We start from the raw sequence: 24482 nt of genomic DNA, 5'->3' as shown, positions 1-24482 counted from the left end.
TCTTGGCTGAGGGGATCGGTGCAGGCCAGCGGCTGGGGAATATCAGGGATTCCCAAAGGGAGTAGTGGAGGATCTTGGTTTTCTATTGGGATCTGGTAGGCCTCCAGAGGCTTTGACAGCTTGGTTTTGATATCCTCCACGTTCTTACTCTCTGTTTGTCCCTGGCTTGGAGCTGGAGGCAGGGCCAGGAGACGCCTGGCACTCTGGACTGGAGCTGTCACTGAAATGTCCCCAAGTTCAGATGGTGGGTTACTCTCAAGTATGTGACTGTTTCTGCTACTGCAGGACTTGGGGAGTTCTTGAGTTTGTGTCACACAAAACGTCTGGCTTGGAGGTTGCAATCCCAGGGAATTTTTCATCACCAGGGAAGTCTCCATCACTACAAAGGGATCAAGGGAGAAGTCAGTCCCTGGTAAATGAGATGCTCCCCCTAAACACCAACACAGCAGTCGTGTACCTTTCAAGGGGTTCAGGGGCAAGATGGGCAAGGCATTTCTACTAACTCTTCTTAAGGATCATGGACAGTGCCCTATGCTACGAGGTAAGCGGTGACTGTTGTAATGCTTAACTGGTGATCATTTCATGTCACTGATCCTTGGCTCTCTTTGTATCTCATAGGACTGTTGTAAGTCCAATACAAAATGAGTCTTCTTTTTAAACAACTGAAATGTTTTACAAAGCCTAGCATTCTCATATAGAGTCCTTTCAATTCTCCCCACTTTCCCGAGAGGCTAAGAACACTTCACACCATGAACTAGGAGAGGGGGTAGAGCCCTTTCTGATGAAATACAGAAACAAAGACAGAGTCTTAGCCTGCTTGCTCTCTGGACAGGATCTCGGACCACAAGGTCTTAAATCCTGGTATAAATGACGGAAGTGAGGACACTTCAACTGGCACTCTCATAACAAGAGTTCTGAGACACCTTCCAAAGAGACTGTAGCAGTAGACGAGGGAAGGGAGTGCTACAGTGTGGTAGTACAGGGGGAATGCTCGGCTACAGCAGTGAAAAATGTGGTACCTATTGGTGTGCTCTCGGGGTTCTTGTACATGTAGCATAGATGACCTTTACAGTGTCCCTGCCACCTTCCCACCTGCATTAGGTGTTCTTTTTGTTTTTTTGTTTTTTTTAATTTACGTTTATTTATTGATTGATTGTTTGAACTTATTTATTCTACGTATTTATTTTTTTGGCTGCACAGGGTCTTCATTGCTGTGCACGGGCTTTCTCTAGTTGCGGCTAGCGGGGTCTACTCTTGGTTGCGGTGTGCGGGCTTCTCTTGTTGCGGAGCATGCGCTCTAGGCGCGTGGGCTTCGGTAGTTGCGGCTCACGGGCTCTAGAATGCAGGCTCAGTCGTTGTGGCACATGGGCTTAGTTGCTCCACGGCATGTGGGATCTTCCCAGACCAGGGCTCGAACCCGTGTCCCCCGCATTGCATTGGCAGGCGGATTCTTAACCACGGCGCCACCAGGGAAGCCCTAGGTGTTCTTACATAGAGTCTAAAAACAGAGGGCACTGAGCGAAGGTAGTGGTTACTAAAGGCTCAGGATCTAAATTCTACCTGTCTCTACACCCCTTCCCAGCTGTCGATTTGACCCCATTTGTGAATGCCGACCTCATTCTTCAACTTTCTCTGCCGTTTGTATACTCACCTTGAAAACTTGTTTCTGTGATGCGTTGAGCAGACACAGGGTGGCAGATTGCAGAGGTGGAAGCTGGTGGTCGGATATTTGCGGGCTGAATCTCCTTCAGTCCCATTCCCATTTCTGGTTGCGCAGAGGCCCTACTTCCTGTGTATGACGCGGAGCCATAGGATTGCGGGCAGGAGCCAAGTTCTCCATACAGTGAAGACCCCAGTGTGCCTTGGTTATAGTAATATACCTGGCTTCCTTCCTGGTAGGGAAGTGACAGGCGGCTATGCCCCTGATTTGGAATCTGAGATGGTGCTCCCTGAGCAAGCCTGGCAGAAAGTGATGGATATAGAGGGACCATGTTATTGGCGTCTGAAGTTTTATCATACTGGGCTGCCATAAACATGGAGGAAGCAGCTGGGTGCCGGTCAGTGAGTGCCAGAGTAAAGTCTCCGAGTGAAGAGGAATTCTTTTCAGTGCTTCCTGTGATGTCCCACTCAAGAACACCTGGATAGGAAGGAGCTGAAGTGGAGATCTGGCTGTGGTCAGTAACTCCAGATAACATAGTCGTGCTGGAATGTTGGTAAAGGTAGGCACTACCCATGAGTGTCTGGAAAGAGGTACCGGTAGCCGATGCCGAACTGACGGCAGGGGCAGAGACTCTGGAGAAGTTGCAGACACTTCGTGTTAGGGAAGTTGCATTGCTCACCACAGGAAGACAATGCTGCAGAGAATTTAGAGTTCCAAGTAGAGATGGATTTTGGAAATTTTCTGTAAGAACAAGAGGGTCATGAAAAACTCAGGGAGGTTGAGAAATTCTCACTACGTTTGAGGAACAGCATTATCTTAAGGTTCTTGCTCTCAGGACACCTCTACTATCGACCCTTCCTGAGAAACCCAAAATCAGACAGTTAATGATGGCTGTAAGGACTGAGCAGTTTTCCACTCTTCTGTATTAACTGCCTGTGCTCCCATCTTGGGCACAGATGGGCAGAAGAGCCAAGTGGTATGGTTCAGACATTGTTCTCTAGGCTGGAAGCAACCTTCTCCCTGCCCTGTCTTTCCCTTCAGCCTGCACTCGTATTGACTTCTATGCTATTTCCTAGACTGGAAGCATTTTAGAACTAGGAGGCCCTTAGAGAACTTTCTCTTTTTTCAGTCTCATTTCACGAGTAAGGAAACTGAGGCTCAGAGAGGTCGGGTTGACTTGTTCAGGTTCTCTCATTATGTTAGTGTCATTACCAGGTTTCAGAACCTAAGTATCCTGACTTCCTTGCCAGGACTCCACTCTGAGCATGATAGTGCCAGAAAGCAGGAGAAATAGAACTTATAATATAAGCATTTTTTTTGTCCATTAGAAAACAGTACGGCCATTACCATTGTCATCTTCAGTGTCTCCCTTTGCTTGTGCAGTTCCCACGCTATTACCTAGAGTTGACGTATAGCTCAGTCCAACTGGTGAACTGAAAGAGTCATGTTTGCCCTCTTCAAGCCTGGTTTCTCATCCTACCTCAAAATGATTACCCGAAAGTGGATTTCTTAAGTGCTTTTGGAAAGAGAAAAGTTATCTGATTACTTCAGATTACTCATCTATAAAGTGGTTATAACACCACCACCAATAATAATAGCAGTAATAATTAATAGATGAATAAGCTGATCTATTGCGTATGATTTATATGGAGGAAGATACAATAAGTTCTAGAAAGACAAAGAAAAATCATGAAAAACATGTTACGTAACGAAAAAGAAATCCATAGATATTAATGAAAACTGGGGTATGTGGGCAAGTATCAAAGCCTAATGAATTTACTAACAAATGACATTCTGTACCATACATGCAATATTATGAAAGTGAATTTTGCCCACTCTATTTTAGTGAATACTATTAACCAAAAAACACGATGGAGGTGATAGAGGTGAATGAATTCCTAGCCAATGCATACAGACAGAGACGATAAATCAGTAAAAAATGCACAACAAGCAACAGAATGCAACAAATGTGAATGTATAGGTAGCCACAACATATATAGACAAGTATTTCAATGAAAACCGGTACAAAGCAGACAGCAAAATAGTAAGTGTAAAAGAGTTTCATTATTGTGCTCATTCATATTTTTACCCAGCAAGTAACAGGTATTAAGCCTAGGAGAAATATATCTGTCCATGAATATAACTCATATAATAAGCAGAAAGGAAGCTTAAAAAGTATCAAGAAGGTTTTTGTATTTATCCTAGAACTTAGAATCATCTTCCACATCCAAGAAGATGACATCCCAAGACCTCAAAAAACCATCATCCCTAGAATCCAATTAAAAAAGATTTTCAAATGTAAGAAAATCCAAAGGACTCCACAACATTGTTTTAGATAAACGTGGATGTTTGTGTTTTCTTTTTTTCTTTTGCCGCGCCGCGTGGCCCTGGCCGTCAAAGCACCGAGTCCTAAGCGCTGGACCGCCAGGGAATTCCCTAAATGGGGAATTAGAGATGTGGGGCTTGACTTTTTCTTTTTCTTCTCCGGTAGCTAAGATCTACAAGCGAACGATGGCTGTTGATCAATGTGCTCTCTGTGTTAGGAAGGAAATAACTGTAAAAATTGAAAAGCAACCTTGCCTTAGAAGGTACATATCACACAAAGGAAATAGTCCTTCTGATTCAATGTAGAAGATATCATTTAAAATGTTTAATTGGTCAAATGTCTACCTAGTTTAAAAATTAGAAAGAATAGAACACTGAAAAGCAGCCCCCTAGATAACCACTTTGGTTTCTGGTTTCTAGGAAGCATCATTTCTAAAACATACTTCTAAAATGTTTCTATTCCAAACTGTCAAGTGCCAGCTGTATTCAGAGAGGCAATAAAAGAAAGAAAACGGAGTATGACTTTTCTGATAGGCTGCCCTTCCTGGTGATCCCCTGTTCTGGCCTTACTTTCCTTCTTAGTCTGTTAATGTAAGGATTTGCTACCATCAGCTTTGTTTTGCCCTGCTCTGAGCAGATTTCCCTCTGTGCTGTTTCTGCTTTAATTTAAAATCTTTGGCTCCCATCAACATTCCATGGCAAACTGCCTCTTTCTTGAGAGCTCCTCTATGCTTTCCCTCTTCATTCTTATATTTTTTTCCCATCTCTTGGTTCCTGTTGGCCTGTGCTAATGAAAACAATCCTAAACTTGCTTACGTTTGACTCTGTGCCTCCCTATATAGCCCAGTACTCTCCATCCTCTCTCCCTATTCTCTCTTTTCAACTAGTCGAAATACTAGTGGAGGGAGACCATTGGAGATGAAACATCTTGGTATATATCGCTAGTTTTCTGTGTCACCTGGCTTTTCTATGTTTCTGTTGAAACACTCTTTTGAGAAGTCTCTGATTTCATTTTCTACATGGGTACCCTTTAAGGCTCAATATTGGAAAAGAAGGGGATCAGAGTGATCAACCCAATGTGGTATCCTAACGTAACAGATAAGGAAAGCAGCAGGCTTTGTGAGGCAGTCAGTGATTTGTCCAAAGTCACACAGACAGTAAACGTCAAAGTCAAAACTGAAATTAGGTCTCCAGACTTGTAGTTCAATACTTTCCCTCATTATTCCACGCTATTTTGAATCTCCTCCTCAATTTAGGGGCAAAAGAAATCGAACGCAAAACTTTCCAAAGTTTCTTTTCTTACCTGACATGGTCAGAGAAGAGGAGACATCAACTGCAGGTACAAGGGATGAGGAGACAACACTAGAGGATGTCTGAGTGGCTGCAGCTGAACGGCGCACGTGTCCAGTACAAAGGTCACTGGTTACTGGTCCAAACGGCTCCACGGAAACCCCAAGACCTCTACCAAGTGGTAGTAGGTTTGGTAGGAGAGTGATGTCACAAAGCAGGCAGTTGAAAGGTATGAGCTAGCCAATAGGGAGGTCCGATCCCCAACAGGAGGGCGGGCTTGGGTGAAGAGAGCGTAGGAGAGCTAAAACAACCCCTCAATTTCTGAGCTCTGGGGAGGAAATCCTAGAAGACAGATTTACCTCCCCCAGGCTCTTCCATTAGGGAAATCATTGCAACATTTCTTACAGACGTTCATTAATATAATTAACTAACAGTTACTTATATTCTACAGAGTATTCTATTTTATGTATCATATACTTAGAGCTATATAGATCTTATTTAACTAGTATCCTTAGGAAGGAAAGAGCCATGTAGTTTGAACTATTACAGTTGTAACTTGGTTAAAGAGCAGGGTGAAGTTTGTTGAGTGTACCCTGTGGAGAATGTTGTGGTCCAAGGCTCTTCTCTTTTAGTTTCTTCTCCTTGACTCCTACCTTCCTTGGGCTGGGCTAGGCTGGGGGCCAGGTTGGACTTGCGACTTAACATTTCTCTTCCGCTTTCTTTTTTTTTTTTTTTTTTCTTCCATTATGGGCATTGCTTCTAGGACAAGCCTTGATCTTGCATTGGATGTTCCTTCCTGTCAACTTCCAGCAGCAGGAGTCTTCTTTTCAGTGCTTGATGCTTCACGAAATAGACTCTGCCCATTGGCAGCAAATACCAGAGAGCCAGGAGACAGAGCTGGTTGCAGACCTTTCCTCTTCCAGCCTTTGGTTGCAATTGTTTTGCCCATGATTTGCTAGCTCTAGTTCCTTGGGCCACACAGGTATCCTGCCATCCAGCTCTTTTTATATGTGAGAGACATTCTGAACACTGTCCCTCTTTCTTTGCACAGAAGTATATACAGTGTGGCAGTTACCGTAATCTCCTCCCCCTTGCAAACAGCCCCTCTAGAATCTCGGACCTCTAGGACTCTCTGTCTTGCATGCTTGGGTGCAAGGCCAAGCACAATGAAGAGGAGAATAATTAGAGAAAGAGGAGGACATTGGTGGAGAACTGGGAGCAGGTAAGGTGAAAGGGCACCGGAGAAAAGAGATGCATGTAGGTTTTTTGGTTTCTGTGGGAAACAAGTTGACACACTTGGGCCTCATTTTGTATTAACAGAACAGAGAGTTGTAGATATAAGTAGCTAGATCGTGCAGCAACTGCCATGAAGTCTGTACACTGAAGAGAACAGTCTCACATCTAGTTTTCATTTTGTTTTATGTCATATTACCTTATTTATAGCATTCACTGGTATGTTTGTAGAACGCAGATGTTTTCAAATGCTCTGGTTTTGTCTACATGGTTATTTCCTTGTCCTATTTGTAAGGAATCCAACATTGTAAGACATATTGCATGTTTTTCTCTTGACGATTGTTTACCTTGAAGCGTCATGAGCTAACTTGAGCTGTTGGATTTTGTGGAGAAACTTTAAAAAGGGTCTGTGAAAAAGGCATTGTGGTGAGTCGCATTATGCACCCGAGCGTAAGGAGCAGATATCTGCCACCAGCCCAGCTTGGCCTGGATTGCCTCTGTGTTAGTTCCCCTGGTTAGTGCTTTTCTCCCTAACCACTCTTGTGACTGTGATAATGTGAGTTAAGGGCTGAGTTGCTAGTGATTTATGTGTGAGGTAGGCTGGTTTGAGGGAGGAAATCTATGGACCTAGTCATTTTCCTTGGTGGTAAGCTTTCAGGGGTGCAAAGATCGATCTTCCTGGGGACTTTTCTGGTACCAGGAAGATATCGCATAGATGGGACCTCCAAAGACACACATTTAATTTTTAGGCCTGTTGTTCCTATTATGGGATGTGAGTTTCTTCACTGATGGGGATGCTGCTTATCTGAGAAGAAACTGTGAAAGGTGGTGTAGTATAGAGGTGTGGCTTAAGCTTTTAAGTTTTCTTCAAGGTTTTTCCCCTAAGCTTCATACTTCAGACGGCCTACTTACATGAGACTAGTATGTGATGTCAGGCTAACAACTTCCTAAATACCTGCAAGCCAGATCAGTGTCTCTTTTCTCTATATTCCCATGGAAATCAAGGGTCCCGCCGAATTTTCCATCGAAACAGTTGATTTGTGCTGTCTCTAGGAATTCTACAGGGCGTACCGTTGCTTCCTAACCGGTGTCATTTGGGAGATCGATCCCCCTCTGTACGTTCAAATGATTAATTTTGAGACTCTGCTCATGTGTGCAGTAAACCCTTTAATTCCCTAAGACCTTCCTTTCCTCCATCTCATACCCCATGAAGCCCGCTTCAGTTTATCTCCTGAATTTCTTTGGAATCTGTCAGCTCTCCCTCAACATCCTAATACTGAACTTGCCTGTCTGTTGCGATTAGGTCCTAACTAGTGTCCATATATCTTGTTTCCCTCCAATCCATTCTTCACACAAGAAAGCTTCAAAGCAAGTTGGAACATTGCTCATAAACATCGCTCACAAACATTGTTTTGAGAATAGAAAACACACTGGTGGCCTTTAAGACTCTGCGTGCTCTAGAATCCTCTCTGCTTCTCTAGCCCCATCTTGTGCCACGTTTGCCCTCACTTTCTATGCTTCAGATACACTGAATTAACCTTAGTTCTCACTCATCTGACAGAAGTCAGTTGAGAAATTATTTTTCACTGTGATTCCTAGCATTAAGGAATTTGATGATCAGGTTTTGTATGAGGACTAAAACTAAACTGGGAAGTGGAAGAATTGCGTTTCAACTGTTTCAGTCAACACGCATGTATTAATGATACCTAAGTATTGAACACCGGGCTAGGTTTCATGAGGGATACAGAAGTTCTGGCCATCTCTGGTTTTGGGTATCCCTTATTTGTTGAGACCTTTGCGTTGTTTGGTTGCCTTTTGTCTGTTTTCCAGATGGGAAAACAGGAACAAGGGAAGTATAGGTTATTACTAGGTGGGGTTGAACAAGTGGAGCAGCAAACTGCAAAGCAGAAAGAAGAGGGACGTACTATAGAGGGATGTGATTTCCATTTTCAAGGCGCCTGCGTCCTGTGCAGGGAGACAGCCTAACATAAAATGTGCCTAACAAAAGATCTATTGACTTCTTACTAAAAATCTCCAGTTCATATAACCCAGGGGTTTATACCTTCTCCTTTAAAAGTTCTATTCCTGGGACTTCCCTGGTGGTCCAGTGGTGAAGACTCTGCGCTTCCAATGCAGCAGGCGTGGGTTCAATCCCTGGTTGGGGAGCTAAGATCCCACATGCTGCGCAGCCAAAGAAATTTTTTTCAAAAGTTATACTCCTGTGTTGTTGAATTTAGTGGTTTAGATTTTGTTTGAATGTTAAGAAGATTTCAGTTTATTTACCAGGAACAAACAAAACATAATGTAAAAATAGTTTCCCAGAAACGATTTCCATCGTTCTCTTCTTCCCTTTCTCCCGCAGACTGACTGGTGTTTCATCTCGACAAGTTCTCTGAAGTTCTCTGTCATTCCATAGGAAAGCGGTCTGGCTTGGAGGTTGCAATCCCAGGGAATTTTTCATCAGCGGGGAAGTCTCCATCACTACAGAGGAATCAAGGTTGAAGTCAGTCCCGGGTAAGTGAGATGCTCCCCCTAAACACCAACACAGCAGTCGTGTACCTTTCAAGGGGTTCAGGGGCAAGATGGGCAAGGCATTTCTACTAACTCTTCTTAAGGATCATGGACAGTGTGCCCTATGCTACGAGGTAAGCGGTGACTGTTGTAATTCTTACTGGTGATCATTTCATGTCACTGATCCTTGGCTCTCTTTGTATCTCATAGGACTGTTGTTAAGTCCAATACAAAATGAGTCTTCTTTTTAAAAAACTGAAATGTTTTACAAAGCCTAGCATTCTCATAGAGAGTCCTTTGAATTCTCCCCACTTTCCCGAGAGGCTAAGAACACTTCACACCATGAACTAGGAGAGGGGGTAGAGCCCTTTCTGATGAAATATAGAAACAAAGACAGAGTCTTAGCCTGCTTGCTCTCTGGACAGGATCTCGGACCACAAGGTCTTAAATCCTGGTATAAATGACGGAAGTGAGGACAGTTCAACTGGCACTCTCATAACAAGAGTTCTGAAACACCTTCCAAAGAGACTGTAGCAGTAGACGAGGGAAGGGAGTGCTACAGTGTGGTAGTACAGGGGGAATGCTCGGCTACAGCAGTGAAAAATGTGGTACCTATTGGTGTGCTCTCGGGGTTCTTGTACATGTAGCATAGATGACCTTTACAGTGTCCCTCCCACCTTCCCACCTGCATTAGGTGTTCTGTTTTTTTGTTTGTTTGTTTGTTTTTAATTTACGTTTATTGATTGATTGATTGATTGAACTTATTTATTCTACGTATTTATTTTTTTGGCTGCACTGGGTCCTCATTGGTGTGCACGGGCTTTCTCTAGTTGCGGCTAGCGGGGTCTACTCTTGGTTGCGGTGTGCGGGCTTCTCATCGCGGTGGCCTCTCTTGTTGCGGAGCATGGGCTGTAGGCGCGTGGGCTTCGGTAGTTGCGGCTCACGGGCTCTGGAATGCAGGCTCAGTCGTTGTGGCACATGCGCTTAGTTGCTGCACGGCATGTGGGATCTTCGCAGACCGGGGCTCGAAGCCGTGTCCCCTGCATTGGCAGGCGCCACCAGGGAAGCCCTAGCTGTTCTTACATAGAGTCTAAAAACAGAGAGCACTGAGAGAAGGTAGTGGTTATTAAAGGCTCAGGATCTAAATTCTACCTGTCTCTACACCCCTTCCCAGCTGTCGATTTGACCCCGTTTGTGAATGCCGACCTCATTCTTCAACTTGCTCTGCCGTTTGTATACTCACCTTGAAAACTTGTTTCTGTGATGCGTTGAGCAGACACAGGGTGGCAGATTGCAGAGGTGGAAGCTGGTGGTCGGATATTTGCGGGCTGAATCTCCTTCAGTCCCATTCCCATTTCTGGTTGCGCAGAGGCCCTACTTCCTGTGTATGACGCGGAGCCATAGGATTGCGGGCAGGAGCCAAGTTCTCCATACAGTGAAGACCCCAGTGTGCCTTGGTTATAGTAATATACCTGGCTTCCTTCCTGGTAGGGAAGTGACAGGCGGCTATGCTCCTGATTTGGAATCTGAGATGGTGTTACCTAAGCAAGCCTGGCAGTAAGTGATGGATATAGAGGGACCATGTTATTGGCATCTGAAGTTTTATCATACTGGGCTGCCATAAACATGGAGGAAGCAGCTGGGTGCCGGTCAGTGAGTGCCAGAGTAAAGTCTCCGAGTGAAGAGGAATTCTTTTCAGTGCTTCCTGTGATGTCCCACTCAAGAACAGCTAGATAGGAAGGAGCTGAAGTGGAGATCTGGCTGTGGTCAGTAACTCCAGGTAACATAGTCGTGCTAGAATGTTGGTAAAGGTAGGCACTACCCATGAGTGTCTGGAAAGAGGTACCGGTAGCCGATGCCGAACTGACGGCAGGAGCAGGGACTCTGGAGAAGTTGCAGACGCTTCGTGTTAGGGAAGTTGCATTGCTACAACAGATTTTTCAGCAACAGAGCAATCCAGCCAAGTTTATATTTTAGAGAGAGAACATCTTCCATATGGAGGATCAGTTGAAATAGAAGAGATTGTTAGAATTGTAGGGTGGTAGTAATCCAGGCAGGAGATGACGAATGCCAGACACCACCTAGTCACAGACATAGCTTTTGCAGCGATCAGCTACATGTTGTTGTTTTTTATTTACTCTCTCATATAATTTTTTTTAAGTCCTGGACCACAAAATACTGTGGCATAGTTGGAAAAATCTGAGACTCGATTCTAGTCTTTTTTCTGTTTGCCTGCTGTGCAGCTTGGGCTTACGTCTCGAGCCTTACTTTTTCATTGTGAAACAAGAACAGTGCTACTTAACCCGAGAACTCCACAGGCACATAAACCCGTGGCGTGTGAGGAGCAGTGAAGGAGAGAAGGAATGGAAGTGCTTTGGGGGACCCCAAGAGCCCTTCAGAAACCGTTTGTTCTTTTTATTATTGAGCATTAAAAGTGAAGGCATTCCATTTGTTTCACTCAGAAACAAATTCTGTTCTTCTGATAGCCTGTTTTTTTTTTCCACTCCCTTTTTCTGTAGTCAGATCAGTTCCTGATGGGCATTCTCCAGTCCACACTATTGCATCTGATTGGAGGCTATGCAAAATTTCCCAGAGACAATGAATTTTGACTGTATAGTAGTTAATTCTTTATAGTACGTTCCTGCAAAAACACTCTTTTCTTCAGAGTTTTTCCTTTTCAGGATAGTGGTAGTGTTGTGGTAACTAATAAAGGCTACTCTTGAGAAAATTGTCTAACTTGTTTTTAGTGTATCTACTTCGCTTACTTAATTCCATATTCCCTGTTTTCTAGACAGACTTCTTGGTGTCCACTGTACCCATGGTTTCAACAGGACTGGCTACCTCATGTGCAGGTGAGTTGCCAACCCCAAGAGGCAGAGCATGTTTAAATTGTTCTGTTTACAATAGTAATGTAAGCTAATGTAAGCTGAATGCAAAAAATGCAGTCAGAGAAGTGTATGAAGTGGAAGGCAATTTTGCCCCCTACTCAGATGTTACCACCAGTAATAATTTAGCACATATTTTTTCAGACGTAAAAAATGCAGATATAAGCATATACAATGGTCCCTTGGTATCTGCAGGGGGATTGGTTTTAGGACTCCCCATGGATCCGAAAATCCTCGGATGCTCAAGTCCCGTATGTAAAATGGTGTAGTACAGTCGGGCTTCCATATCTGCAGGTTATGGAACCGTTGGATATACAGAACTGACTGTACATGTGATTTAATGGTATAGTGTTTTAGACATTCTGGTTTATAATTTAATATATGGAGGACATCTTCCTCTGACAATATTTGGAGACCTCATTCTTATTTATTTATTATTCTTTTTTTTCCTCCAAATTTGCTTTATGTAGTTGGATATAAATAAATGAGCACAAACTTAAGCAAGATACATGTAACAATTTAATAGAACCTGATACTCTAATTCTTTCAGTGTTTCTCCAACTCATCATGGGGCTCGTAAGAAAAGTAACCAACATGGATACTACTACAGTTGAATGTCAAATCTTTAAGTGCTTATGACATACTAAATCCTTGTATAATGCACTTATGAAGAACCCTTCAAGGGACTTGTGTTTTGTATGTAGCAAAAAGTGTTAAGAGTCAAATATTCAACTCAATATAAAATAATAAGAAACACTTCTGATTTGTTAGGTTGAGATTGCTTCTCCTTTTACTAATGAATGATTTTTTTAGCTGTAATATCACTGAGCTGAACAAATATGTCACCTTGGAGTACATAAGGAAAAATAAACACATGCTAAATGGGTAAAACATTACAACTACATCTTTACTAGACCATCTCTACTAACGCTTCAGAAGCTTAGAGATTCAGAGTGTTCTTACGTTATGTGCAAGAAAAATAGAAAGAGAGAAATTCCTTCTTTTTTGAGATCACAGCTGTGAAGTCGTGATTATACAGATTCTTCATTTGTGTGCGAAACATGAAACACATTTCTCTAAATTCTCCCTGCTTAGAATTGTCAGTCAACTAGCAGGACTTTCCTTCCAAGAAACAGAGACTGAGATGTGTTTTATATAACTTCAATAACCTCAGCACTACCGTAAGAAGACATGCAGTATCCTTTTGCTGTGCTTCAAGACAACAGGGAAGGAGGTCACAGGAAAGAATAAATCAAAATTGTTACAACTGAGAAACTTTTCTCAGTTTAACCATGGTGCCACTTTCATTTTTACATAAGCATGGTGGCATAAGTCAAGCTCCATACATCAGAATTCTTAATATTTAAAATTTACCTTGACTTTTAATTATCACCATGTTAACCACCAAAATAATTTGACGAAACTCATAAGAAAGGGTAATGTTAAACCCCACTTTACTAGAGTTAGTTTCTGGACACATTAGCTCATTTTTTTTATAGAAGAGGGACAGTGAATCTCAGTTTGCCTACAAGCTAGGAGATCACTTTGAATTCTGCATTTCTTAACTGCAAACAGATACAGCACTTGTAACAGGTTATAACTGGTTTTCAGCTGGTTTTCAAGCACAGAGCCAGCCCCAACAGTAATAGTACACTATTTAAAAAGACCTAAGGCAATGAATTCCATTTCCAGTGGAAAGAAAGAATCGTATGGTCTTGGACAAACAATTCTGATGGTTCACTTAACAGTCACTTAGTAGTTCTTCCTTGCTCATAGAACTTTATGACTTTTTTGAGGAGTGAAGCATTCAGCTTGAGTGGATAAATCCTTGTTAGGCTAAGACAATCATTATCATATCCCTCTTTGCCATGAATTGTCTTATGAATGGTCATATCAGTCTGTTTTGGCAAATGAGTAATTAAGGGAAGGCTGTTATTGTGCTTATGAGAATGATATTTTTCTCTGACAAAAGATAAATAGGCATTAGGAAAATGACCATTTGGGCTCTTTTTCTGCTTCCTCCTTGTTTTGTGAGAATATGATATTTGGTTTTACAGCAGCCATCTTGTGACCCTGAGATGATCATATGCCAATAATGACAAATGGTAGATTAGAAAGAACCAGCAAAGACAGAAAACAGCAACATCAGTAGTAACAACAATCACAGCAAAAGAACAATGGGACCTTAACTTGTAGAGTTCCTATAAAGTAAAAAATAAGTGCTCTATGTTTATTCTAAAACAAAAAAAGAACTATGCAAACCAGCTTAAAACTCCTTTTTTTGTGCCAGTGTTCTAAAATGTGGCTTTTAATAAAACCTTGACCCAAATGCCAGCAACTTCAGAAAAGAATTTGGGTAGGGGGAAGAAGAAAGTTATCTCACTTAGGAAAAACAACCACTATCTTTATCCTAATCTTTGACACACAATTGAAACATATATAGCTGCTGTAACACTTTACACAATTCCTATGTACTGGAGGAATAACAAGATCTAAATAACAATTATATTTTTCAACACGGGGTGAAGGCTTTACATAAAAATACCATCCTACTTTTTCCCCCTAAATTTCTAAAATATCACGTGCTTTTCCCCAACATCTGCAGCCGTTCAGGAATTTTTAGGAAACTTTCATGCATGATCTTAATTCCTAATCCCTGGCTCTTTGGGCTCAACGACAAAAGATCAAAACCACCAAAAATGATGGTTCACTTGAAGTCAGGTGAGAGACACTGGCTCAGTTAGTCTCGTAGGACAAAAGCAGTGCTGCATCAACTGTCTCCATGCAGGAGGGGCACGTGAAGGATCTCATCAGCCAGTCATCTGTACAGCCCAGGTGATCTGCATACACAGCAGAAATCAAATTGGGTTCTCATAAACAAAGTGCATCATACAGATCACACACTCCCCGATCTGTTTTTTAAATATTTGTTTTATTTTATTTATTCATTTATTTGGTTGCGCCGGGTCTTAATTGCAGTCGGTGGGCTCCTTAGTTGTGGCATGCAAACTCTTAGTTGCGGCATGGATGTGGGATCTAGTTCCCTGACCAGGGAACGAACCCGGGCCCCCTGCATTGGGAGTGTGGAGTCTTTAGCCGCTGCACCACCAGGGAAGTCCCCCGGATCCTTTTTTCTGATCCGTTTCTTCCAGGGTCATAAACTCCTTCAGGCTGATGCTGTATGAGGCCTATTCTTTGAGCTATCCTAATTTGCTCCTCTCAGCTGAGGTGCTAGGCGAGTCTGACTAGGTGTTGGATGAGAGACCAAAACTGGAACTTGATCCAGATATGGCAGCAGCAGCTCCTGATCCAGCTCCGTCCCCTTGCCAAAGCTAGCCCAGTCGGACTGAGACTTGTGAGGCAGGGAGATGTCATCCGAAGTGGGGGACTTAAGGCAGTTCCCCATCTTCCGGGACTTGAGTGTGTGATCTGTGTGCTGTTTTGACAGTCTCCCAACCTCATTCTTTTTTTTTTTTTTTTTTTTTTAATTAATTAGTTTATTTATTTATTTATTTTTGAATTTTTAAAATTTATTTATTTTTTATACAGCAGGTTCTTATTAGTTATCTGTTTTATACATATTAGTGTATATATGTCAATCCCAATCTCCCAATTCATCTCACCACCACCGGCCCCCGCCCTGCCCCGCTTTCCCCCCTTGATGTCCATACGTTTGTTCTCTACATCTGTGTCTCTATTTCTGCCTTGCAAACCGGTTCTTCTGTACCACTTTTCTAGATTCCACATATATGCATTAATATATAATATTTGTTTTTCTCTTTCTGACTTACTTCACTCTGTATGACAGTCTCTAGGTCCATCCACGTCTCTACAAATGACCCAAGTTCGTTCTTTTTTATCGCTGAGTAATATTCCATTGTATATGCGTACCACATCTTCTTTGTCCGTGCATCTGTCGATGGGCGTTTAGGTTGCTTCCGTGACCTAGCTATTGCGAATAGTGCTGCAGTGAACATTGGGGTGCATATGTCTTTTTGAATTATGGTTTTCTCTGGGTATATGCCCAGTAGTGGGATTGCTGGGTCATATGGTAATTCTATTTTTAGTTTTTAAGGAACCTGCATACTGTTCTCCATAGTGGCTGTATCAGTTTACATTCCCACCAGCAGTGCAAGAGGGTTCCCTTTCCTCACATCCTCTCCAGCATTTGCTGTTTGTAGATTCTCTGATGATGCCCATTCTAAGCGGTGTGAGGTGATACCTCATTGTAGTTTTGATTTGCATTTCTTTAATAATTAGTGATGTTGAGCAGCTTTTCGTGTGCCTCTTGGCCATCTGTATGTCTTCTTTGGAGAAATGTCTATTTAGGTCTTCTGCCCATTTTTTGATTGGGTTGTTTGTGTTTTTAATAGTGAGCTGCATGACCTATTTATATATTTTGGAGATTAATCCTTTGTCTGTTGATTGGTTTATTTATTATTTTTTTAAGGCTGCATTGTTCCTTTGCTTACTGATGAACATGTACAAGTCAGAAGTTTTTGATATTATAAAACGTCAAAGTAATGAACATTCCTGTGTGAACATCTTTGAATATATATGCTTTGTCTCAGTTAACTTCACTCAGAATGGGACTTCTGCATCAAGGAGTTTATGCCCTTATGCTTTTTGTGGGTGTTGCTACACTGTACCAATGTATGGTTGTTCGTGCAGGAAATACTTATTGAGCATCTGTTATGTTTAAGCACTGTGCTGGGTGCTAGCAAAAAGACTTGAGAAATTTTGTGAGTGAGGAGACTTGACCTGCCCTTTGTGAATTCTAGCAGTCCAGAGAGGGAATAGATATTCAAGTATCACACTCTGCATGTAGAATTACAACTCTGACAAGTGCCAAGGAGAGGGACATGGTACCATGAGAGCATATTTTAGGGAGGATTTGATCTCATCATGGAGATTAGAGAAGGTTTAGGGATGTTTCAGCTGATATCTGAAGGATGAGTAGGTATTAACCCGATAGGGACGTTGGGGAGAGATTTCTGAGCATAAGGAATAGCAAAAGACCCTATAAGAGGAAAGCATATGCTGTGTTGGAGGAACTGGCCAGGAAGGTGGGGCCGTTGGGGGAGCATGTCATTATAATGGAGCTGCAAGTGTGGGTAGGAGCTCGATCGTGCAGGCTTATGTTTAAGGTTTCAGACTTGAAGAGTAATAGAAAACCATTGAACTTTTTTTTGTTGAAGGTGAGTGTGTGGAACATACCCAGTTGCATTTTCAACCTATCGTTTTGCTACCGAGTGGAGAATACACTGCAGGGAGAAAGAGTGGAAGCGAGGAAACAAGTTAGGAGACTTGTGTAGAAATTGGGCATAATGGTGGCTTGGACCAGGGTATGGTGGTCATTTTGGTGGAAAGATGTGGACAGATTCTAGAGGTATGTAGGCAGTATCATTGTCAGCACTGGTGGTGGGTTGAGGATGAGGGTGAGGGAGAAATAGCTGTCAGTGATGGTGATGCCTAAGTTTCTGGCTCCTATGGTTGGTTAGATGGGGTTTTTTTAGATATGATGTTAATATTTGTCCTAATTTGTCTTTTGTTATTTGTTGGTTCTTGATGAATACTCTGTCATATTAAGTCTCCTGTTTTTAGTGTACAAAGCATTTTGACCGAAACTGACCCGTTGTATGTTATCAGATAACTTTTTAACATCTGCCAGTTTGGTCCTGTATTTTATTCTCTTTCATTTATTAATTAAATTGTTGTATTAATGTAAATAACTATATTAATAGATTTTCTAAAGTTGCGTTATCCTTGCATCCTTGGTCCTTGGAATAAAGCCTTTTTTTTTTTTTTTTTTTTTTTTTTTTTTTGGCTGTGTTGGGTCTTTGTTTCTATGCGAGCGCTTTCCCTAGTTGCGGCAAGCGGGGGCCACTGTTCATCGCGGTGGGCGGGCCTCTCACTATCGCGGCCTCTCTTGTTGCAGAGCACAGGCTCCAGACGCGCAGGCTCAGTAGTTGTGGCTCACGGACCCAGTCGCTCCGGGGCATGTGCGATCTTCCCAGACCAGAGCTCGAATCCGTGTCCCGTGCATTGGCAGGCAGATTCTCAACACTGCGCCACCAGGGAAACTCCGGAATAAAGCCTTTTTGTAGTCATGGTATATATCATTCTTTAATAATTATTGATTAGATATGCTGATATTTTCTTAGGATTTTTCTATCTATATTTGTAAAGCACAATTGGACCCTTTTTTGTAAAAACTTGATTTTCTTTCCTTTTTATTTACAAATGACTCGAATTTTGTTGTTTTGTAGATATTTGATTGATGTAGAAGGCATGTGGCCAGATGATGCAATTGAATGTAAGTATAAGGGTTGTCACTACTTTTCCCTTGTTATAAAATTTGAAGGGAGAAATGTAAGGGAATTTCTCAAATTTTGGAAAAATAGAAAAGTCTGTAATTCATTTGTTCTGATATACGATAACCTTTTACCAAAAGTTTATAAAGGGATGTATCTGGAAATAGCAAGATATAATAGCCTGAATAATTAGTCAGTGGATTTCAGCATTTTTTTTCTTTTTTAAATTTATTTAATTAATTAATTTACTTTTGATATTATATCCACTGCCCCACCAAGGAAGTCCCTTTTTCTTCCTTCCTTCCTTCCTTTAAAGCTCCAAGTCATTTAAAATACATGACTTCTCACTAAAAATCTCCAGTTCATGTAACCAAGGGGTTTATAACTTCTCCTTTAAAAGTTATATTCCTGGGACTTCCCTGGTCGTCCAGTGGTGAAGACTCTGCGCTTCCAATGCAGCAGGCCTGGGTTCAGTCCCTAGTTGGGGAGCTAAGATCCCACGTGCTACGCAGCCAAAGAAATTTTTTTTAAAAGTTATATTCCTGTATTATTGAATTTAGTGGTTTAGTTTTTTTTTTAATGTTTAGAAGATTTCAGTTTCTTTACCAGGAACAAACAAAACGTAATGTAAAACTAGTTTTCCAGAAACGATTTCCATCATTCTCTTCTTCCCTTTCTCCTGCAGACTGGTGTTTTATCTTTACAAGTTCTCCATCATTCCATAAGAAAGCTGCTCGTCTTCTGGTTTCATAAGAGATGGTGAACAGTGGTAAAATATCGAGTTGACCGAAATTTCTAGAGTACACTTCAGGGAGCGAATGATGGGGTGGAATGTTGGGGCAGAGTGAGAGATACAGATTCTGGTGAGACTGAGAGTCATGCACAAAAATTACTGGGCTGTGGTGAAGGGAGAACAAAACTAAATCAGGTTCCTGCTGGTGGACAGGAAGCCAAAATGAAGAAGAATGGTGCGTAGCTGGGCAGTGTAATTAGGCCCCTAAGTGCTGTGTCTTCTGATAGTAATTATGAACAGAAACCAAATAATAGTTACTAATAACATGGAGGTGACCAATCCTTGAGAGCTGAGGCAGAGAGAAGGAAAGATGGCATTATGCCTTGTCTCTGGTTCCTTGAGTTTCCCAGGCTGGTTTGTGACCAATCTTGGGTGAAATCATAACTAAGTCATTTCTGCTAAGGTGATCAGCTTTCGTGGGGTCCTTTCTCTGCACTCTGTCCAATGATAAAGCCCACTGGTTTATGCCTCCTGGAAAACAGTTATTCCAAAGCAGTATAAGTGAAGCATTGATGAAACAGCCATGAAGAACATGTTTCCACATGGCCTCGCACCACCTTTTCAAAGTGCTGTAAAACTTTTTTCACCCAAAAATCAGTAACAGAAAAGGATTGGGATCAAATCCCGTACAGAGGTAGTGTAAGAAAAAAGAGAATAAGGAGCAGAATAGCATGTCTTCAGACAATAAAATCAAGTTGGAAAAGACAGGTCCACAAAACAGATCAAAACTGTAACCTATTATTTCAAAGTAGGCTAAAAGACGTTAGGAAAAACAATGCGAAAGATGAAAGAACATGGATCGAGGAGGGAATGGGAAGTTATTGTTTAGTGGCTATAGAGTCTCTGTTTGGGATGGTGAAAAAGTTCTGGAAATGGTAAATGCTGATAAATGCCACCTATGGGTGTTTGGTTTTAGTTGATCTTCTTCCATGAAAGGGTTTGGAGAGATTCAGAAACTATGCTGCTGCCTCCATCTTTCTGATGTCCTGCTCAATCTTTTGACATAATTATTTTGAATTTGCACAGTGGTGATGGTTGCACAGCATTGTGAATGTATTTAATGTCACTGAATTGTATACTTGAAAATGGTTGAAATAATAAATTTTGTTTTATGTATATTTTACCATAATAAAAAAAAGATGAAAGAACAGCATAAACCAGAATTAGGTAAGATGATAGAACTCAAGACAGAATTCAAAATAAAAGAAAAAAGTTTCAGAAGTGAGGACTAAATTTAAAATAATACAAGAGTGGGGACTTCCCTGGTTGTCCAGTGGTTAAGAATCCACCTTGCAATGCAGGGGATGCAGGTTCGGTCCCTGGTTGGGGAACTGAGATCCCACATGCTGCAGGGCAACTAAGCCCGCACGCCGCAACTACTGAGCCCACGTGCTCTGGAGCCCACGCGCCACAACTGGAGAGCCCACGAGCCGCAAGGAAGAGCCCACGCACTGCAACAAAGAGCCCACGTGCTGCAACTAATACCCGACACCTCCAAAAATAAATAAGTTAATTAATTAAATAAATTAAATAAAATAATACGAGTGAATGAACATAATGGATAATGCCTTAAGAGAAACAAACAAGAAGAGGAAAAAATTTTTTTAAATCTAAAAGAAGATAAAAAGAATTTTAGAGAAATGGCAAACATAACAGATAGGCAAAAAAGAGTCAGGACAGCTCTGAAAAGAGTAAATACGTATAAGGGGCTTTCCTGGTGGTGCAGTGGTTAAGAACCCTCCTGCCAATGCAGGGGATATGGGTTCGATCCCTGGCCCAGGAAGATCCCACATGCCGTGGAGAAGCTAAGCCCGTGAGACACAACTACTGAGCCTGTGTGCCACAACTACTGAAGCCCACGCGCCTAGAGCCCGTGCTCGGCAACACGAGGAGCCACCGCAATGAGAAGCCCGCTTGCCGCAACTAGAGAAAGCCTGCGCACAGCAACAAAGACCCAAAGCAGCCAAAAATAAATAAATAAATACATTTATATATATATATATATATATATATATATATATATATATATGTATAAGAATCTGTTATACCATAAAAGTGACATTTCAAATCAGTGGGACAGATTAGTCAGTAAATTGTGATACATAAATGTTGGGGTATAAATATTTCTCTGGAAGGATCCACAGCACGGCCAAAGCAGATGTCTCTGAGGAGGGAAATGTGTGGCTGGGGAACGTGGGGAAAAGGGTCACTTTTCATTGAATACCCTTGTGTACCTTTTCTAGTGTTCTGTCATGTGAATCTATTACCTGTGAAGTTTGCCTGAGTTCAAACCCCAGTTCCCCCAATTGCTAGCTCTTAATCTTGGGCAAACTCTTCACACTCTCCAAGCCTCTTTATCTGTGAAGTAAGGTCAGTAACTTAGCCTGGTGCTGCCTGGCACAGAATAAACTCTCAAAAAATGGACATTATTAGTGAAAAAAGCCCAAATGCCCATCAGTGGATGAATGGATTTTTAAAATGTGGTGTATATGTGAAATATTATACAGCCATAAAAAGGAATGAAGTACTAACACATGCTACAACATGGACGAACTTGAAAACATTATGCTAAGTGAAAGAAGCCAGAGACAGCGGTCACATTTGTATTATTTCATGAAATGTCCAGAAAAGGCAAAAACCATAGCGACAGAAAGCAAATTAATGGTTGCCAGGACTGAAGGAAGAGGGGATGAAGAGTGCCTGCTGATGCTTAAGGGGGCTTCTTTTTGGGGTGATGAAAACGTGATGGGTTAGATGCCGGTGATGGTTGCATAGGCTTGTGGATGTACTAAATGACACTGAATTTGCAGTTTCAGAAGGTGAATTTTATGGCATGTGAATGACATCTCAAAAAAATAATTTTGAAAATGAAAATTGCCTGTTTTCCCATAGTCACTATCCACTGTCTCCATCTCTCCCTTCTCCCCACTGCATTCCTTTTCACGCCCACCCCTGCCGCTCTCTCCCATCGTCACTCCCTCGAGCTGCCCCACGAGGCCTCCCAGGGAGCCTCTGAACCCCTGGGCGCCTGCGTCCTGTGGCTGTTGGAGCTGCTGCCCAGTGCGCGTGCCCCCACCACTCTCACCCGTGAGAGTGGACGCTTCCGTCGGATTTTTTCTCATGCGTTTCAGTTGATGGTGATGTTTACAAAAGGCGGCACGTGCCCTGCTCAATGGAGGAAGCCCCTCAAGTTAATATTTAGGCGCGTGCAGAAGTTTGATCTCGTCCACCAGTAACCTCAGGATGCTGTGCTCTGAAAGCCAGGTTGGCCGCCTACGGGCATCTGCAAATACAGAGGACTTCAGAGGCATTTGGGCCTCAAGTTGAGTCCTTGTACCTCCACATGGGATGTGACCTCAGCCCTTTGCTGCACCTCTGTAAGTGAAGTGGCACAGGAATACCGGCCTTGCCCGTCGTTGCCAAGGTTAACTGAATAGTGCATTCGCTCCCCTCGTGCTTAGGTGTTGAGTACATCGTGATTTACATACCAGGCCCTATTCGTGGGCCTCCTGATGCAGCAGTTCCCTTGGCTCTGCCCCTGTCGTCAGCTGCCCCTAGGATAACTCTGAGCCCTAGCCACTTCTCTGGTAGATTTCCCTATTCCCCCACTATAATCACACCTGAATAGGGCAACTCAAACCTTTCAGAGATGTGTCGTGAACCTCTTGTTTTCTGAAATACCTATCTGGTGGTTGTGAGACTTAAGGCCAACCTCCCCGAGAGACTTTGTTTCTATTTCTCCTAGTAAACCTAGACTCATCTCCTGTCACCTTCAACTCTACTCCAATTGTGTTCTTTCAACCCAGACCTCTGACCCTGCTTTTTACTTCTGCCATTTCATCCTCACTCCTGCTTCCTTTCCTAAATCCATACATCTCTTTTGGCCTTCCTAGACCTGGGCCAAGTTCCTTCCTCTTTCCTCAGTTTTTACCCCTTTCCTTCATTCTCCCATCCAACTTTCAGGCCTTCCTTTCTCACGCCCCAGTTAGCAGCATCTCAAAATTCGAAAGGTTTATTACTCATCTATTAATGGTATTCCATTCACTTATTCAGTTCTATACCTATCTTACCTATGTATGGAAGAACCGCTGGTAGCCAAAGTGGCACCAAGAATCCTAGCAGCTGTCACCTGACGTATCCGTAGTAGTCAGCAATTTCCATTTCTTTGTCCCTCTCAGTGAAAAATTGTAGCTTCCCCGAAGAGGTGTATCTGGCAGCATTCTCCCGTTGTTGAGCCCGCCTCTTCATGGCCTCTCGCTCTGGCCTCTGCTCTTGTTCGATGGGCTTTGACATGACTCGCTCAGGCACATTGGGTTCCCTCCATGGAATTCGTTGCTTGCTGAAGTCTTGGCATAGAAGTTGGGTTTGGAGCTTGGGTGGGGACTGGCGCTTAGTCACAGCAGGGGGAACAGGCTCGCGCTGGAGAGAAGCGCCAGATGAAGTTTTGTAGGGTGCAGGCCTAGGAGCAGCAGACTGAGGGGACACTAGGCTGGGTATGGTTGGTCCAAGCCGGTTGGGTTGGGTTGGCCACAGTTGGCTGAGCTGGTTTGGCAGGACCTGGCAGAGAGGCAGGAGCTGGCTGGGATGAATTGACTGCAGCAGGTTGAGCTGAGTCAGTAGAACCAGGCTGGGCACGGTAAGCCACAGCAGGCCGATGTGAGGCCAGAGACTGTGGCCTCTGAGGAGCGGGTCGAGCTTGAGGCTTGTCCCAGGCAGAAAAAGGCAGAGGTATCAACTTGACCGTCTCAGGAGGAGGCAGCTCATACTGGAATGGAGATGGACACTCTGTTTCAGCACTGCTGTCTGGTTTCTGGGCTTCGACTTGAGTTTTCTCAGCACTCTTACCCTCACGTGGGGTATGCCGCCATGGCTGGATAGCTGGGGGTGGCTGGGGGTCTTTGGGGTTGCTTGAATTTCCCAAGACCCGACAGGAAGAGAGCCCAGTTTTCTTATCATCCTTCTTCCCCAGCGCATGAAGAACCTTCACAGACTCCAGCATGCGCACGCCAAGGGAGGTTCGAGGCTTTTGAAAGCTCAGTTTGGTGTTTCTTTCGCTTCGTCTCGGGAATAGTTGGCTTCTCTTCTGCCTTGACTTTGTTCCCTGACTGCTTGTTCTCTTCAGCCTTGTTTCTTCCTCTGGTCCTTTTGGTCTTTTCCTGCCCATGGCTCTCAGTTTTGCTGATCTTTCTGGATGCAGCTTTCTGAGGTTTGCCTTTAGAGTGCTTGGCCGTGTTCACAGGAGCCCTGTCACTGACTGCAGCGTTGCATATAACCACTTCTCCCCCTAACAGGCACTCTGGATTCTTTGGCTGGATTTTGGCCTTGGGAGCACCACTGATAGGCTCAGAGGCTTTCTGTTTGTTCTTCCTGGGTTGATCAGAGGGAACCTTTATGACACTTGGCTTTTCCTGCACCTGATTCACCTTAAAGGCTCTGGTATCTTTGGCTTTGATCCCGTTGGAACCTTGGGA

General features: G+C 42.9%; 1 long non-coding RNA gene and 1 pseudogene across 13 annotated transcripts; one reads left to right on the top strand and one right to left on the bottom strand.

Moving 5' to 3' along the window:
• The first annotated feature begins 326 nt into the window (after positions 1-326).
• On the top strand, positions 327-20127 carry LOC309654198. 12 transcript variants are annotated; one of them, XR_014259998.1, is made up of 5 exons: positions 327-412; positions 11811-11871; positions 17843-18016; positions 18174-18220; positions 18904-20127. It is a non-coding gene; the product is annotated as an uncharacterized lncRNA (long non-coding RNA). The 12 variants fall into 12 exon arrangements; XR_014260000.1 differs by having other exon boundaries at positions 396-412; positions 11815-11871; XR_014260001.1 differs by lacking the exon at positions 327-412 and adding an exon at positions 527-541.
• On the bottom strand, positions 13068-16012 carry LOC309654197 (RING finger protein 11-like; annotated as a pseudogene). The gene is made up of 3 exons: positions 15031-16012; positions 13307-14816; positions 13068-13171 (listed from the first exon to the last, which is right to left on the bottom strand). The product of its transcript is annotated as an RING finger protein 11-like (transcript).
• Positions 20128-24482: the final 4355 nt, after the last annotated feature.

Source organism: Balaenoptera physalus (assembly GCF_965194825.1).
Source record: "Balaenoptera physalus genome assembly, contig: HAP1_SCAFFOLD_2226, whole genome shotgun sequence".
NCBI classification, from domain to species: domain Eukaryota; kingdom Metazoa; phylum Chordata; class Mammalia; order Artiodactyla; family Balaenopteridae; genus Balaenoptera; species Balaenoptera physalus.
Note: the sequence above shows the minus strand (reverse complement) of the source record. Positions and strands in the feature narration are given on the sequence as shown.